Source organism: Mustela putorius, unplaced genomic scaffold (assembly GCF_011764305.1).
Source record: "Mustela putorius furo isolate JIRA1106 unplaced genomic scaffold, ASM1176430v1.1 tig00000450_pilon_pilon_pilon, whole genome shotgun sequence".
NCBI classification, from domain to species: Eukaryota; Metazoa; Chordata; class Mammalia; order Carnivora; family Mustelidae; genus Mustela; species Mustela putorius.
This window is the reverse complement of record NW_025421385.1, coordinates 9,232,210-9,250,342: the sequence shown is the minus strand read 5'-3', so window position 1 is coordinate 9,250,342 and position 18,133 is coordinate 9,232,210. Positions and strand designations below refer to the sequence as shown.

Genomic DNA, 18,133 nt, shown 5'->3' with positions numbered 1-18,133 from the left:
CATTTGCTATTTTTTGCTGGTGTACTTAAATATGAGTTTGTTGTGTATGGACTGTATCAATCTCGTTAAACTCATAAAATTCTAACAATTTACTCTTTCAGTATGCCTACACCACCATGCATATACCACATTATACCATACCATTAGAAGATATGTCATATATATTCTATTATTCTTGAGAAGGTGCTATAGCCTGAAAGTTTGTGTGCCCCCCAAATTCATATGTTGAAATCTTAACCCCCAGAGATGACTGGTGTTAGGAGGTGAGGACTTTGGGAGGTGCTTAGGTCATGAGGGAGGAGCCTTCACAAATGTGATTAGAGTTTTTGTAAAGGAGACTTCACAGAGACCTCTTGCGCTCTCCACATGTGAGGACACAGCAAAAAGGTGCCAGTTTATGAGCTCGGGAAACATGCCCGTGTTAGTGCCATGACCATGGACATCCAGCATCCAGAATTGTGATTATTAGATGTTTGTGTTTATAAGCCACCCAGTCTGTGGTATTTTTGATACAGCCGCCTGAAGAAACTAAGAGAGGCTTCTAACTTAATTATGACTATCTATTGTGAAATGCAGCCCAATTGCAAAGCTGTTAAAATAATTTTTAATGTGTCTTAAAATTGATAAAATATGGTCTCTGTAGATTCTTTTGGATTTTCTATGTAGATAAGCATATCTTCTGCAAACAAGTTTTATTTCTTGCTTTCCCATCCCTGTACCTTTGTATACCTTTTTTTTTCCTTCTAGAAGTAGATAGGACAATTAGTAAAAGGTTAAATAAAAGTGTTGGTAACAGACATTCTCCTCAAATGGAAAGTATTAATATTTTTGCCACTAAGTATGATGTCTATTGTTTTTTCTTCTCTAGACATCCTCTTAATTAGGCCAAGGAAATTCTTTTCGTGGATTGCTAAATTCACCTTCTTCATGAATAGTTTGAGTTTTATCAGACATTTTTACATGAATTGAAATGGTTATGATTTTTCCCCTTTTGTTCATTAATAGGGTGAATTATGTTTATCAGTTTTCCAATGCTGAACAACCTTGCATTCTTGATATAAATCCAACTTGAACAGATCATATTGTCTTTTTTTAAAAGATTTTATTTTAGAGAGAGAGACAGATAGCAACAGAGAGCAGAGGTGGGGAGGAATGGGAGAAAAGCAAGCTCCCCACTGAGTAGGGAGCCCAGTGGGGGGCTCCATCCCAGGACCCTGGCATCATGACCTGAGCCAAAGACAGATGCCTCACTGACTGAGCCACCCAGGCACCCTGTTCTTTGTTTAAACTATTACTGGAGTTAGATTGTCAGTATTTTTGCTTAGGGCTTTTGCAACTATATTCATAATTGAGATTGTCTTTTTTGTACTGTTCTTGGTATCAAAGTTACACTAACCTCCTAAGTTGGGGAGTATGCGCTTTGCTATTAACTGGAAGAATTCAATATTGAAATTACTTTATCCTTAAATTTTTGGTAGAATACACCAGTAAAGTCAACTGGGTCTATAGCTGCTTTGTGAGAAGATTTTTTTTAAAATCACTGATTCTGTTTCTGTGATAGTCATAGGAATGGTTTCTACTTCACAGACAAGTTCTCTACATCATGGACAAGTTGGGTAAGTTTATTTTTCTTGGAATTTTTTATTCTAAAATTTAATAATATTGACCTAAAAGCATTCATAATATCCTCTTTTGATGTTTACATTATAGCGATAACTCCTTTTCATTTTAATATTGGTAAATTGTGCCTTTTTTCTTAACTGGTCCACTAGAGGTTTGTTGATTTTATTAGCCTTTTCAAAGAATCAAGTTTTTTTGAGATTCTATTTTGTGTTTGTTTTCTGTTTAACTAATTTGTGTTCTCTTAAGATTCCTTCTATTTTTGTATTTTGTTCATTTTTCTAATTTCTTGAGATCAGTGCTTACCTCATTCAACTATTTGGTCAAATTTGAAAAGAATGCATATTCTCCATCCCTTCAGTACAGTGCTGTAAATATTATTTCAGTGGCTCAAGTCTGGAAAGCATGTAATTCAAATCTTGTATTCACCCCATAATTTTCTGGTCTGTTTGTTTTACAAGCCATAGGTTTAAATCTCCAATGGTGTCTATTCTTGTAGTTTTCTCTGTATTTGAATTATATAATTTTAGGTCATATACTTATATTATATGCAATTAAAATTTACTATTTTCCAGATGAATTTAATCTTTTATAACATTTATTAAATGACCCTCTTTTTCTCAAATAATTCTTGTCTTAAAGTATGTTTTATCAGATATCACTAATCATCTTTCTTTTGGTATTTGCAATACATGTCTTTTTCTGTCTTTTAAATTTTGAACCTCTCTGTGCTGTCATGATTCAGATGGTTCTATTATAAATGACATATAATTGAGTGTTGTTTTCTTACCTAGCCTGACATATTTATCTTTTAACTGGGATATTTAGTCCATTTACATTTAATGTAATAATTGCTATATTTGGGTTTAAATTTTTCCATGCTGTCTATATTTTCTCTTTGTATTATCTGTTCTTTGTTTCTTTTCCCTTCCTTCCGTGCCTGCTTTTGGATTTTTATCATGCTTCTTTTTCTTCTAATTTATATGTCCTTGTATCCTATTTTTGCTGATTATATTTTTTATTTTTTTATTTTTAAAGATTTTTTTTTAATTTATTTATCTGACAGACAGAGATCACAAGTAGGCAGAGAGGCAGGCAGAGAGAGAGGAGGAAGCAGGCTCCTTGCCGAGCAGAGAGCCCGATGAGGGACTTGATCCCAAGACCCTGAGATCATGACCTGAGCCGAAGGCAGATGCCCAACCCACTGAACCACCCAGGCACCCCCCCCCCATATTCTCATTCTTAACACAAAAATAAAACACATAGGTTACTACTGCTGAGCCACCCAGGTGCCCCTGTTGACTATATTTTTATTGGTTATCTTAGAAATTACAACATGGGCTATTAAATTCACCAAGTCTAATGTTAACCATTACTTTACCTTCCTCTTGAATAGGGCAGTGACCTTGGAACACTTTAACTCTGTATGTACCATCCTAAATATTGTTGCTATGTATTTTAATTTTATATATTTTAACAACCACTCAAGTCATTATTGTTTTGCACAATCAATTTTCATTTAATTTATCCAAATAGTTGCCTCTTTTCTTGCTCTGCATTTCTTCTAGAATCCCAGCACCTCTGGAAAATCACTTATTTATCTTCTATCTGAAGTACATCCTTTAATATTTTAATTATTGAAAGTCATTTTGTGGTAAACTGTTAATTTATATAAAATGTCCATTTCATTTTAATATTTTAAATGTCATCATTTTTGCTGAATGTATAATTCTAGGATGGGATGGTTTTCTTTCAGCACACTGACAATACCATTGCAATGTCTTCAAGCTTCCATTGACTGATGACTTAGTGTTGTTCCTTTAAAGTTTTTGCCTCTTGTCTTGGCTCTTCTGCAGTTTCACTGTGCTGTGTATAGATGTGGATTCATTTTTATTTGCTTACTCTGGAACTGTTGAACTTCTAGAATCTGTGGGTAGGTTGGTGTCTTTCATTAGTTCTGGGAACCTTTCAATCATTTTTTCTCCTTCCTTTCTGGAACTCTCATGAAACATTGGATAGAATTTGTTATCTTTTTATTTGCCTATACATTTATCCTCTCTTCTATATTTTCCATCTTCTGGTGTCTGTTGAATTCTGAATAATTTTTCTGACCTCTCTTCCAGTTCACTAATTTTCTTTGGTTATATCTAATGTAATTTCAGCTTTCTTTTTTAGAAGCTACTTTTGGTATTTTTTAAAAATCTAAGTCACGGGTGCCTGGATGGCTCAGTCAGTTCAGCATCTGCCTTCAGCTCAGGTCATGATGCCAGGGTCCTGGGATTGAGCCCCAAATTGGGCTCCCTGCTCAGTAGGGAGTCTGCTTCTCCCTCTGCCTCTCCCACTCCCCCTGCTTGTGTTCCCTCTCTCACTGTCAAATAAAATCTTTTAAAAAAATTTTTTTTAAATCTAAGTCATTATATAGTTCCTTGTTACTAGAAAACTTTCAACCTTTTATTCTTAAAATTTACGTAACCATAGTTATTTTATCATCTATATCTGATATTTCCAATATCTCTAAAATTTTTGGAGGAGGGGATTTTTCTATTTGTTCCCATTTGTGGCATCTTATTTCCTTGTATGCCAGTTATCTTTGTTTAGTGATTATGCCATTTGGAAAAGTATTTGTAGGAATAATTTAAGTGCTGGTATGAATGTGTCTTCCTCCTTTCTCAGATGTCTGGGGACACCACCACTATGGGATCTCTGATTTAAACTGTCAGCTTGTGATTCCCTGGATCACTCAAGAGTCATGAACATGGGATGTTTACTTCCAGGTCACCCTTATTTCATATATATAGCCCTTGGCAGTCCCAACTTAATGAATGTGTTTGATTATCAGACTGCGTTGGCCAGTCCTAGTCTTTGACTTCTGTCGCCTTTACCTTGCAAAACCACAACTCAGTCTCTCAGTTGTCTGTTTTGGCTTTAGAAATGACCACAGAGTGAGGCCTTGCACAAAAATGCCCAGCTAAGAACGTTAAGTGGGATCAGAAATAAAACCCTGCCCTTGTCACAAGCCATGTGCTGGAGGATGAAGGGCCTTTTAAAAATTATCTGGCCACGGGGAACATTTTTTTTTGTAAATACGTAGGCAGAGGGGCTGCCAGATATGCCGGTGCCATCCTTTCCTCAAGCAAAAGTAGTTTCAACTGCTGGTTTCCTCTCTGGTTTCTTGCCTTTTCCTACATTTTTGTCAATAATTTTTTTGCTAGCACTTTGATTGGTTAAAAACATTTCATCTAGATTTGTTGGTTGTCCTCAATGGGAGGTGGTTCTAAATTCTCTAGCCTGCTATTACTGAAGCAGAAGTTTAGAGTTTAACTTTGTAAATGGTTCTATTTGGGGTAATCTCATTTACAGAGAAAAATCTATAAGAACAGAATTACTATTCAAGAGTCATTTTTTTATTCGTTTCAGAGGTAGTATTTAGCCATTCATCAGTTGCAGATAAACCCAGTGCTCATCTCATCGAGTGCCCTCCTTAATGCCCGCCACCCAGTTATCCCTTCCCCCCAGCCAGCGCCTCTCCAGCACCCCTCAGTTTGCTTCCTAGAGTTCAGTGTCTCTTATGGTTGACCTCCCTCTCAATTTTTATCTTATTTTATTTTGCCTTCCCTTCCCCAGTGTTCATCTGTTTTGTTTCTTAGTTCCACATGTAAATGAAATCATATAATATTTGTCTTTCTCTGACTTATTTGCTTAGCATAATACCCTGTAGTTGCATCCACATCATTGTAAATAGCAAGATTTCATTCTTTTTAATAATATATTTTATTAATATATAATATTATATTACTAATATAATATTAATATTATAATTATATTCATATGTAATTATATATTAATATATTTTAATAATTAATATAATAGAATATATTATATATTATATATTTCTTTATACACACACATATATATACATACATACATGCATGCATACCACATCTTCTTTTTCCATTCATCTGTCAATAGACTTCTGGGTCCTTTCCATACTTTAACTATTTGGACATTGCTGCTATAAACATTCGGGTACATGTTCTCCTTCCAATCACTATGTTTGTATCATTTGGATAATACCCAGTAGTGCAATTGCTGGGTCATAGGGTAGATTTATTTCAAGTTTTTGAGGAACCTCCATACTGTTTTTCGGAGTGGCTGTACCAGTTTGCATTCTGTTGCATTGCACCAACAGTGCAAGAGGATTCCCCTTTCTCCACATTCTCGCCAACATCTCTTGTTTCCTGAGTTGTTAATTTCAGCCATTCTGACCAGTGTGATGTGGTATCTCATTGTGATTTTGATTTGTACTTCTCTGATGCCAAGTGATGTTGAGCATCTTTTCATGAGTCTGTTGGCTGTTTGTATGTTTTCTTTGGAGAAATATCTGTTCATGTCTTCTGCCCATTTCTTGACTGGATTTTTTGTTTTGGGGGTGTTGAGTTTGATAAGTTCCTTATAAATTTTGGATAATAGCAAATATCTTCTGCCATTGTTGTCTTTTGATTTGTTGACTGTTTCCTTTTCTGTCCAAAAGCTTTTTATCTTGATGAAGTCCCAATACTTAAGATTCCCTTTTCACTGATATTTTAACTTATCTTTTTTCTTCTAAAATATACTCTAGCTTATGTATGTTGCAATAACTTGACTAATAGAGGCTATGATTTGAATTCTGACTTCTGTCGAGCTACCTTTTTAGAATAGTGTATCAAAACATACTCATAAAAATTCAGCATTATAGAAAAGTATTAAGAGCTAAAAGTTCACCAAAAATCTACCTAGAAATAATTATCTTTAACATTATCATTCTGGAAATTTTCTCTGTGTAATGTACAGTAACATCAGATTATTAATATTTTAACATCACACTATATGTCATTGTATAATAGTAATAAAATTAATTTATTTGAAGTTAACCTAAGAGGATCAAACTATGAGAACCGATTAACAATATTTCCTGGGCTCCTTACCCTTGAGCATGTTTTTTCATTACCTGGCACAATTTAGCTGAGTACATAATTCTTTCTTTCCAAACTTAGTATTTTCTAACACAGGGAGGTTTTGTTTTTAGGCTATTTGTTTGCATTTTAAAGTGCAGTATTTTCATCCTTCCCTCCCCCGCCTTTGCAAGCCTGGATTTAACCAATAAGCAAATTTTTCAGAAGGGGCACATGGGTCCCTATTGCCTGAGTTTATACTGGCAATGTAAGTCTTTTACCTATATTTATAGTTGAATGATGACTTTTTATCTATTCCAATTATTTTCCTTCTATTTCTATTGTGGTTCTGCATCCATTAAGCCACCACTCTGTTGAGAGGATTTTCATCTATGTCTTTCATTCTTTAACATAGTCTCTACTTTATTCTGTAATTGTACTAATGTGGTTTTCATTTTGTTTCCATTTCGCCACCTTTTTCTCTGTATATTAATTTTTGTGTTGTTCTTCAGGGATTTTCTTTCCATTTAGAAGTGAACTTTCAGGGGTGCCTGGGTGGCTCAGTGGGTTAAAGCCTCTGCCTTCAGCTCAGGTCATGATCTCAGGGTCCTGAGATCGAGACCCACATCAGGCTCTCTGCTCTGCAGGGAGCCTGCTTCCCCCTCTCTCTCTGCCTGCCTCTCTGCCTATTTGTGATCTCTCTCTCTCTCTCTGTCAAATAAATAAATAAAATCTTTAAAAAAAAAAAAGAACTGAACCTTCTGTCTTTATATACTTGTTTTGCTACATTATGTTGCTTAAGTGTCATGTATTTTCATCTTCTTTGTGCATAATAAACTTCATCTAGACCCATTCGGCCAAATAAATAAGAGTTGTTCCAAACAACTCTCGCTCCTTATCCAAGACTGCTTTTGGCCATCTCTGTTTGACATAACCACTTGTTCTCTCTTCCTTTATCTGGAGGTGGGAGGGGGCATGAGTTGTCCCAACAGCACTGTTGGGGTTAGTCCTATATCTTTGTTAGGAGATCTGGCATCTGGTCCCTCTTTTGAGGGTTTGTTACTAAAGTCCACCACACTTAGAGTGATTGCATCTTATTTCCATGAGGGCTTTAGACAACAAAGCCTTACTGTTTTGGTTTTTGAGTGTTTTAATATTTTCAGTGATAGATGAGGTTTCCAACCTCAAGGCTTTTTCTTTAACTTTGCTCAGCACCTTGTTCCTCCTCTTTTTCCACAAAATACAGATCTATCATCAAAATTCTCAAGATTATATTGATTAACCTCCTTCCCTAATATCACTTACTTTTCCTAACCACTGGTTTTCAAAGTTAATAGCATGAGCTTTTAGTCAATCCTTTCTTCTTCATCTTTTTTTTTTCTGTTGAATTATTTTTTCCTACTTTTCCTCTTTTTCCCCCCTAATTTTTCTCCCTTTAGTTAGGTATTGGGGGAGAGAAATTCTGAAAAACTGACTTTGTCAGTTTTTAAAGTTAATGATGTGTGAAATGTTTTATGAAGATATTGCAACAAACATGCATAGATTTTAAAATCAAAACTGGGTTTAACCTTTGCTCTCAATAGTTTTGAGACTTTGTACCAGTTTTATGATTTTTTTTTAATGCTCAGTTTTTCTCTCTCTAAAATATGGCTAATAAAGGTATTTTATATTTATATATATAAAATACACCTGAAAGTCTAGTTACTATCCATCACCCTACAACTTACCTCCTTTCATCCACATATCTATCCCTCAGCACACTCTCCCCACCCCGGAAACTACCAACTGTTCTCTGTATCTGAGTTTGTTTTCAATTTTTGCTTTTTCAGACTTCACATATGAGTGAACTCATAAGGTATTTGTCTTTTTTCTTCTGACTTATTTCACTTAGTGTAATACCCACTAAGTCCATCCATGTTGTTGCAAATGGCAAGGTTTCATTCTTTTTTATGGCTGAGTGGTATTTGAGTGTATGTATATGTGTGTATATGCACATCTGCTTATCCATTCTTCTGTCAGTGGACACTGGTTGCTTCCATATGTTGGCTATTGTAAATAATGCTGCAAGGAACAGAAAGATACATATTTCTTTAGTGTTGCCTTATTCTTCAGATAAATACCCAGTAGTGGATGAGCTGGATTCTATGTTAATTCAATTCTTAATTTTTTGAAGAGTCTTCATACTATTTTCCATAGTGGTTGCACCAGTTTATAACCCTACCAACAGTGTACAAGTGTTCTTTTTCTGCTACATCCTCTCCAACACCTGTTATATCTCATATTTTTTTAAAAAAAAAGCTTATTTATTTAAGTAATCTCTACACCCAACATGGGTCTTGAACTCACAAACCCAAGGTTGAGAGATCCATACTCTTCTGAATGAGCCAGTCAGATATCCCATCTTTTTGATAATAGCCATTCCTGTGGGATGAGGTGAAAATCTTATAGTGATTTTGGCTTGCATTCCCCTAATAGTTATGTTGAACATTTTTTCATATGCCTATTGTCCATCTGTATGTCTTCTTTGGAAAAGTGTCTATTCAGATCCTCTGCCCATTTTTTAGTTTGTTTTGTTGTTGAATTGTAGCAGTTCTTTATTTGTTTTGGATATTAGCCCCTCTCAGATTTATGACTGCAATTACCATCTCCCACTCGGTAGGTTGTCTGTTCATTTTTATGATGATTTCCTTCACTGCACAGAAGGTTTTTAGATTGATGTGATCCCGTTTGTTTTTGCTTCTGTTTCCTTTGATTTTGGAATCGGACCCCAAAAAACACTAAGACCAGCATCAAGGAGGTTACCACCTATGGTTTCTTCTAGGATGTCTGCGTCTTCAGGTCTTCTATTCATGTAATTGATTAATTTAGTTAATTTTTGTGGATGGTCTAAAATAGTAGTCAAGTTTCATATTTATTTATTTATTTATTTATTTATTTATTTATTTATTTTGTATGCGGCTGACAAGTTTTCCAAAACTTTATTGAAGAGACTGTCCTTTCTGCACTGTATACTTTTGGCTCCTTTGTTGTAAATTAACTGTCCATATATGCATGGGTCTATTTCTTGGCTCTCAATTCTGTTCTATTGATGTTTGCTTTTGCGCCCACACTGTACTGTTTTGAATACCATAACTTTGTAATATAGTTTGAAAATAGGGAGTGTAATACCTCCAGCTTAGTTCTTTCTCAAGATTGCTTTGGCTGGTCCAGGATCTTTTGTAGTTCCTACAAATTTTATAATTTTTTTTCTAGTTCTGGGAAATATGCCATTGGAATTTGATATGGATTGGATTAAGTCTACATCATAGTCTTATGTAAAGCAACACTTGGTACACAGGAACTCATTCTTTACTGCATTACAGTTCTATTTTATTATTAAAATGAGAAGCCAACTAGGAGGTTATATTTCAGGCCAAATGTGAAAATCTGATCTGGAGACTGTAGCAGTAGAAATGGAAAGGGATTCTGGTCCTTTTAAGTAGACCAGATAGCATTTGGTACTTAACCATATTTGGGAAAGAGAAGTCAAAACAATTGAAAGGAGTCGATTGAAGGAACATAATAGATTATCTAAAATAGAAACAGAAGAAATGGACCTGAGCATAAACAGACTATGAAGTTCTTAAAGCTTTCAATGAATTTAAAATTCTTTTAATGAAAAAAATTGAATTTCAGCTTTATTGGGGTATAATTGATGTATAAAACTAAGATATTTAAAGTATACTTGTGGCGATTTGATATAAAATGTGAAAGTGTTCCCCCCATCTAATTAAACACATTCATCTCCCCACATATTACTTGTATGTGTGTGTATGTGAGAACTCTGGAGTTTTACTCTCTTAGGAAATTTGAATTATACATCATATTGTTGTCAATTATAGTCACTATGTTTTATAGTAGATGATCAGAACTTAATTTATGCTATAGCTAAAAGTTTTATCAACCTCTCCCTATTTCTTCCTACTGTTAGTCCCTGGCAAACAACTTTTCTACTGTTTCTAGTAGTTTAAGGTTTTTTTGTTTTTGTTTTTAAGGATTCCACATATAAGTGATACCATAAATGTCTTTCTCTATCTGGCTTACTTCACTTAGCATAATGCCCTCAAGTTCCGTCAATGTTATCACAAATGGCAGGATGGAGATTTTACTCATGGCTGAATAATATTCCATTGTAGGTATATACCAAATCTTCTTTATCCATTTATCTGTTAATAGACACTTGGTTTTCTCCTTATCTTGGTTATTGAGGGTAATCCTGTTATGAACATGGGAATGCAGATATCTCTTTGATATCCTGTTTTCATTTGCTTTGGATATTTACAAAGAAAGGAGATTGCTGGATCATATGGTAGTTTTTAGTGTTTTTTAGGAACCTCCATACTGTCTTATATAGTGGCCACACCAATTTACATTCCCACCAGCAGTGCACAACTGTTCCCTTTCCTCCACACACTTGCCAACCCCTCTTATCTCTCATCTGATCAGTGATGATAACCATTCTAATAGATGTGAAAAGATATCTCATTGTGGTTTTGAATTCAATTTGAACTGATGATTAGAGACATTGAGTATGTTTTCATGTACCTGTTAGCCATTTGTATGTCTTCCTTGGAAAAATTCTCATTCTAAAATCAAATTGTTTTGATACTTACTATTAAGTCATATGTATTCTTTTATGTTTTAGATATGAATCCCACATCAAATATATGATTTGCAAGTATTTCCTCCTATCCAGTAGCCTACCTTTTTAGTTGATGTTTCCTTTGCTGTGCAGCTTTTTAGTTTAATAATATTCCAATTTTTATGTTATTGCTTCTGTTGCCTTTGTTTTTGGTGTCACATCCAAAAAATCATTGCCAAGACTAATGTTAAGGTGCTTATCAGCTGTGTTTCCTTCCAGGATTTTTATGGTTTAAGGTCTTAATGTTCAAGTCTTTAATCTATTTTGAGTTGGTTTTTATGTATGGTATACATAGTAGTTCAGTTCCATTCTTTTGCATTTGGCTGTCTGGTTTTCCCAACACCATTCACTGAAGAAACCATCCTTCCCCAACAATACATTCTTGGCTCCTTTTCCATAATTTGACCAAATATGTACCAGTTTATTTCTGGACTCTCTATACTGTTCTACTGATTTATCGTCCTTTTATGCCAATATCATACTGTTTTGGTTACTGAATCTTTGTAATATAGTTTGAAATTGGGAAATTTGCTGACTTGCATTTTCTTTCTGAAAATTGCTTTGGCTCTTTGGGGTCTTTTCTGGTTCCGCAAAAATTTTAGGATTGTTTCTTCTATTTCTGAGAATAAATGCCATTTGAATTTTGATACACTAAATCTGTAGATTGCTTAGGATAGTATGGACATTTTAACAATATTAGATGTTCCAGCCCATAAACGTGGAATACCTTTCCACTTATTTCTATTTCTTTTATCAAAGTCTTAGTTTTTGGTGTACAGGTCATTCACCTCCTTTTTAAAAATTTAGTCCTAGGTATTTTTTGATGCAGTTGTAAATGAGATTGTTTTCTTAATTTCTTTCTTAATTTAGAAAGTATAGAAACCTAATTTTGTATGTTGATTTTGTATCCTGCAACTTTACTGAATTCATTTATTCTAAGTTTTTTGGTGGAGTCCTTTGAGCTCTCTAAATACAATGTAGTCTGCCAGTAGAAACAGTTTTACTTCTTCCTTTACACTTTGAATAACTGTTCTTTTCTTGCCTAATTGTTCTGGTTAAGCCATCCAATACTATGCTGAATAAAAAGTGCCCCCCACCCCAAAAAAGTCATGAGATTATGGGCACTCTTGTTCCTGATCGTAGAGGAAATGCTTTTAGTTCTTCACCTTTTCATGATGTCAGCTGTGGGCTTGTCATATTAAGTTGAGGTACTTTCCTTCTATACCCACTTCGCTGAGAGTTTTTATCATGAATTAATGTTGAATTTTGTCAAATGTTTTTTCTTCCTTCATTTTGTTAATGTGTATCACAGTGATTGATTTGCAGATTTTGGACCATCTTGAATCCCTAGAAAGAATCCCACTTGATCATGGTGTATTATCTTTCTAATGTACTGCTGAATTCAGTTGGCTATTATTTTGCTGAGCATTTTTACATCTATTTCATCAGAGATGATGAGTCCTTGTCAGGTTTTATTTCAGGGTAATCCTGGCCTCATAAAATGAGTTTCAAAGTATTCCCTCCTCTTCTGCTTTTTGGAAGATTGAGAAGGATTAGTATTAATTCTTCTTTAAATATTTGGTAGAATTCACCAGTGAAATGATCTGGTCTGGGACTTTTCTTTGTTGGATTTTTTGACTACTGATTCAATCTCCTTACTAATAATTGGACTGCACAGACTTTCTACTTCTTCACAATTCAGTTTTGGTAGATTGTATGTGTAGGATTTTATCCATTTCTTCTGGATTGTACACTTCATTGGCAAATAATTGTTCCTATTCTGTGTCTTACGATTCTCAGTATTTGTGTGTTGTTAGTTCTAAGTCTCTTCCTCCTCCTCCTCCCTTCTTTTAAGTTCCAAAAAGGCTTTGTTACTCAGAGGGAAGGGGTTCAGTCTTTCTCGGCTACCACTTTTATCATAAGCTGCCAGGATGTTATTCAGTTCCTTTCTCTTCCCTTTGGCACGGATCTGTGTTCCCACCCTTTTCTTGATGAAACTAGAGGGTGTGCTTGTCCTCAGAGACCTTGTGCAGCTCCACAGGATGCCACTCATATGTGGTGATGCCACACACTTCTTGGATCTTGGTCCACATGAATCTGATGTGCTTGGTGAGCCACCGGCAGCAGGAGCTGTGCCTCTGCTTGCTCACATTCACTTTGTGGACCTTGTTGAGGCCCATGGCCATAAGGTAGCACAGAGCCATGGCTACTGCTCTTTAGTAGATCCCCTGGAGGAAGGGCCTCTTCTTTCATTTATAAATCTGTCCTCTCCCTTTTATCTTGGTATGAGTAGCTAAAGTTTTGTCTATTTTGTTTATCTTTTCAAAAAACAACTCTTAGTTTCCTTGGTCTTTTCTATTATCTTTTATTTTTTAAAGTAGGCTCCATGGCTAGTGTGGATCCCAGTGTGGGGCTTAAACTCTGATATCAAGACCCACGCTGATATCAAGAGTCAGACACTTAAACAACTGAGCTACTCAGGTGCCCCTTTATTATCTTTTAAGAATCTATTTCCTTGGGGCCCCTGGTGGCTCAGTGGGTTAAAGCCTCTGCCTTTGGCTCAGGTCATGATCCCAGGGTCTGGAATTGAGCCCTGCATCTGCTCTCTGCTCAGCGGGGAGCCTCCTTCCTCCTCTTTCTCTCTCTGCCTGCCTCTCTGCCTACTTGTGATCTCCGTCTGTCAAAAAATAAATTAAAAATCTTTTTTAAAAAATCTATTTCCTTTATTTCCACTCTGATCTTCATTTCTTTCTTTCTGCTAACTTGGGGCACAGTTTGTTTTTTCTAGCTACTTAAAATATAAAGTCAAGTTGTTTGAAATCTTTTTTTCTTAATGTAGGCATTTGTTGCTATAAACTTCCCTCTTAGAACTGCTTTTGGTACATCCCTTAAGTTTTGGTATGTTGTATTTCCATTTTGATTTGTCTCAAGGTATTTTTTATTTCGATTTCTTCTTTCATCCATTGCTCATTCAGTTGCATGTTTAATCTCCACATATTTGTGAACTTTCCAGTTTTCTTCTTTTCACTGATTTCTAGTTTCATACAATTGAGGTCAGTAAAGATGCTTGATAGATTTGTCTTTTTAATTTTATTGACTTGGTTTGTGGCCCAATATATGACTTATCCTGGAGAATGTTCTGTGTGCACTTGAGAACAATGTGTATTCTGCTACTATTGGATGGAGGGTTCTGTAGTAATCTATTAAGTCCATCTGGTCTAACATGTCATTAAGTCCAATGTTTATTGAGTTCTGTCTGAATGATGTATACATTGTTGAAAAGGAGGGTACTGAAGTCCTTGCTATTATTACATTGCTGTATATTTTACTCTTCAGGTGTGATAATATGTTTTATATATTTAGGTGCTATGTTGGGTGTGTAAATATTTATGTTATTTTCTCTTGATGAATTAACCTTTTTATCATTATATAATAACCTTCTCTGTCCCTTACTAGTCTCTGGCGTTAAGTCTACTTTGTAGTAGTATATTAAGTAGACTTCTAAGTAGACTTAAATACGGCTACCCCTGCTTTCTGGTTTCCATTTGCATGGACTATCTCTTCCCATCTTTTCACTTGCAGTCTGTGTGTGTCCTTAAGCTGAAGCGAGTGTCTTATAGCTAGCATATAATTTTTTTTTTTAAATCCACTCAGTGACTCTTTTCTTTGGATTAGAGAATTCAGTCCATTCAAAGTAACGATTAATGAAATGGCAATACTAAGTCCATGTCTAATTGTTTTCTTTTCTCTTTCTCTTTTGTGTATTTACTCTAAGTTTTTGCATTGAGGTCATCGTGAAGCTTACATAAAACATATTTATGTCATTTTAAACTAACAACTTTCCAAATGTCTACCTAAGCTGTTTTTACTCTTCCCATTTTGTTCTCAATGTCACAAATTACATATTTTTACCTTGTATATCCAGTAACAAATTATAGTTATTTTTAGTACTTTTTGTCTTTTAACCTTCATACTAGATTTGTAAGTGTTCACCCACCATTACATTAGCATGTTCTGAATTTATATATTTACATTTACCAGTGAGATTTATACTTTCGTATGTTTTCCTGTTACTAATTAGCATCCTTTTATTTCAGCTTGAAGGATTCCCCTGAACATTTCATTGGGACTGGTCTAGTAGTGATGAACTCCTTCAGTTTTTGCTTGTCCAGAAAACTCTATTGCTTCTTCAATCCTGAAGAACTTTGCCAGGTATTCTTGATTGCCAATTTTTTTCTTTCAGCACTTTGACTCTGTTACCCCATTTTTCTGGCCTACAAAGTTTCTGCTGAAAAATCTGCCAAATCTGGATTTCTCTTGTACATAACCATTTGTTTTTCTCTTGCTAGTCTTAAGACTCTCTGACATTTAACTTTTGGAAATTTAATTATAATGTTTCTTGGTGTGGATATATTTGGATTCATCTTGTTTGGTATTCTCTGGGCTTCCTGGTTGGGGGAGAATTCAGCCATTATTTCTTTGAATAAGCTTTCTGCCCTTTTCTCTTTTCCTTCAAGGAGACCTATAATGCAATGATATCCCCCAAGTCCCTTAAGCTATCTTCACTCTATCTTCACTCTTTTTTCTTTTTGGTTCTCTGACTGGATGAATTCCACTGCCATCTTTGAATCTGCTGATCCCTTCACACAATCCAGTCTGTCACTGACACACTCTATTGAGTTTTTCAGTTTATTTTCCAGCTTTATGATTTGTTTGGTATTTGCTTATATTTTCTAGGTCTGTGTTGAAATTCTCACTTTGCTCATGCATTATTCTTCTGACTTTGGTGACAATCTCTATTTTGAACTCTTTATCAGGTCACTTATCTCCATATTTAATGTTTATTTCTCAAGTTTTATCTTCTATAGTCCTCTGTTTACTCATTTTTCTCAACACTCTGTTGATTTCTGAACATTATGTAAAACAGCCACCTTTCCCAATCTTGACAGGGTGATCTTATTTAGGAGATGAATCTTGTCGTTCAGTCTGCTGAGCTCTTGGTTCTCTCTCAAACCTTTGTGACTATCCAAGCCCCCTTCTTTGTTCTTAGTGTCTGCCACCAGTTGAAGGTCTGCCAAAACCTGTCAGTGTTCCAAAGTGGAGGCAGATTTGTCAGTACCCAGAAGCAGGCTGATTGGAAGCTGGACTTTTAAAGTATGTAAACAGACTTCTTTCAGGTAAAGACTGAAAGATGGGTGTTTCTGCCTGCTATCTCTGTTGCTGAGCCCTGAATGGTTTGTTTTCTACAGTCCTGAGAGACCTGCAAACACAAGCTCTGCTGACCACTAGAGCCAGGCAATGGAGGGGTGCATTCCCTGCATAGCAGCCACAAAAGCCAGGGCACAAGACACGCAGTGACCTGGAATGTACTAGAAGGAGAATGCACTTATGGCTCCCTTCTGCCTCCCCAGTCTCCATGGAGAATCAGTCTCTAGATGTGTGTTAAATTAGAAGCCTAAACCTCAAGCTGCTGCTTTTAAGATATGCAAATAGGCATCTATTAACTAGTACTTACCTTTAACTTAATGCGGTTAGCTAATGGTTATGTTCACTGTATCTACATAATAAAATGGCTATTTTATTTGGCTGTTATGGCTAAGTCACTTGTTAGGTCGGTGCATAATTAAGTGGGGCTGATAGGGTTTAGGGGCCATCTCAGTTTACCTTCAGACTCTACTCCAGTTTCAGCTTTGACAATCCCATTCTACAAATGTCTACCATCTTCAAAAGCTAAAGACACGACCCAGCAATTCCACTCTTAGTCTATATCCAAGAGAATGGAAAACATGTCCACTTAAAAAAACTTGTACATAAATGTTTACAGCTCCATTATTCATAATAGCCAAAAAACTGAAAAGAACCTAAATACCCATCAGCTAATGAATGTATCAACAAATGTGGTGTATCTCCACACAACTGACTGACTGACCATAAAAAGGAATGAAGTACTGATACCTGCTACATCATCAAAGAACCCTGGAAACAGGCTAAGAAAAAGAAGCCAGACACTAAAAGACCACACATTGTATGATTTCATTTATATGAAATGTCCATAACAGGCCAGATCTATATAGAGAGGAAGTAGATTAGTGTCTGCCAGGAGCTAGGGGAAAAGTGAGGAGTAATTGCTAATAAGTATAGAGTTAATTTTAGGGATGATGAAATGTTCTGAAATTAGATAGTGGGGAGGGTTGTACAACACTGTATATTTAAAAGGATGAATTTTATGGTATGTGATTTTTTAATTTTTTAATAAGCACATAATGTATTTTTAGTCCCAGGGGTATAGGTCTGTGAATCGCCAGGTTTACACATTTCACAGCACTCACCATAGCACAAACCCTCCCCAATGTCCATAACCCCACCACCCTCTCCCAACCCCCCTCCCCCCAGCAACCCTCAGTTTGTTTTGTGAGATTAAGAGTCTCTTATGGTTTATCTCCCTTCCCGAACCTATCTTATTTCATTTATTCTTTTCCTACCTCCCAAACCCCCCATGTTGCTTCTCCACTTCTTCATATCAGGGAGATCATATGATAGTTGTCTTTCTCCGACTGACTTAGTTTGCTAAGCATAATGCCCTCTAGTTCCATCCATGTCACCGCAAATGGCAAGATTTCATTTCTTTTGATGGTTGCATAGTATTCCATCGTATACATATATACCACATCTTCTTTATCCATTCATCTGTCGATGGACATCTAGGTTCTTTCCATAGTTTGGCTATTGTGGACATTGCTGCTATAAACATTCGGGTGCACATGCCCCTTCAGATCACTGTTTGTATCCTTAGGGTAAATACCCAGTAGTGCAATTGCTGGGTCATAGGGTAACTCTATTTTCAACTTTTTGAGGAATCTCCATGTTTTCCAGAGTGGTTGCACCAGCTTGCATTCCCACC

General features: G+C 35.7%; 1 pseudogene; it reads right to left on the bottom strand.

Moving 5' to 3' along the window:
* Positions 1 to 13,051: 13,051 nt before the first annotated feature.
* LOC101692127 lies at positions 13,052 to 13,436 on the bottom strand (annotated as a pseudogene).
* Positions 13,437 to 18,133: the final 4,697 nt, after the last annotated feature.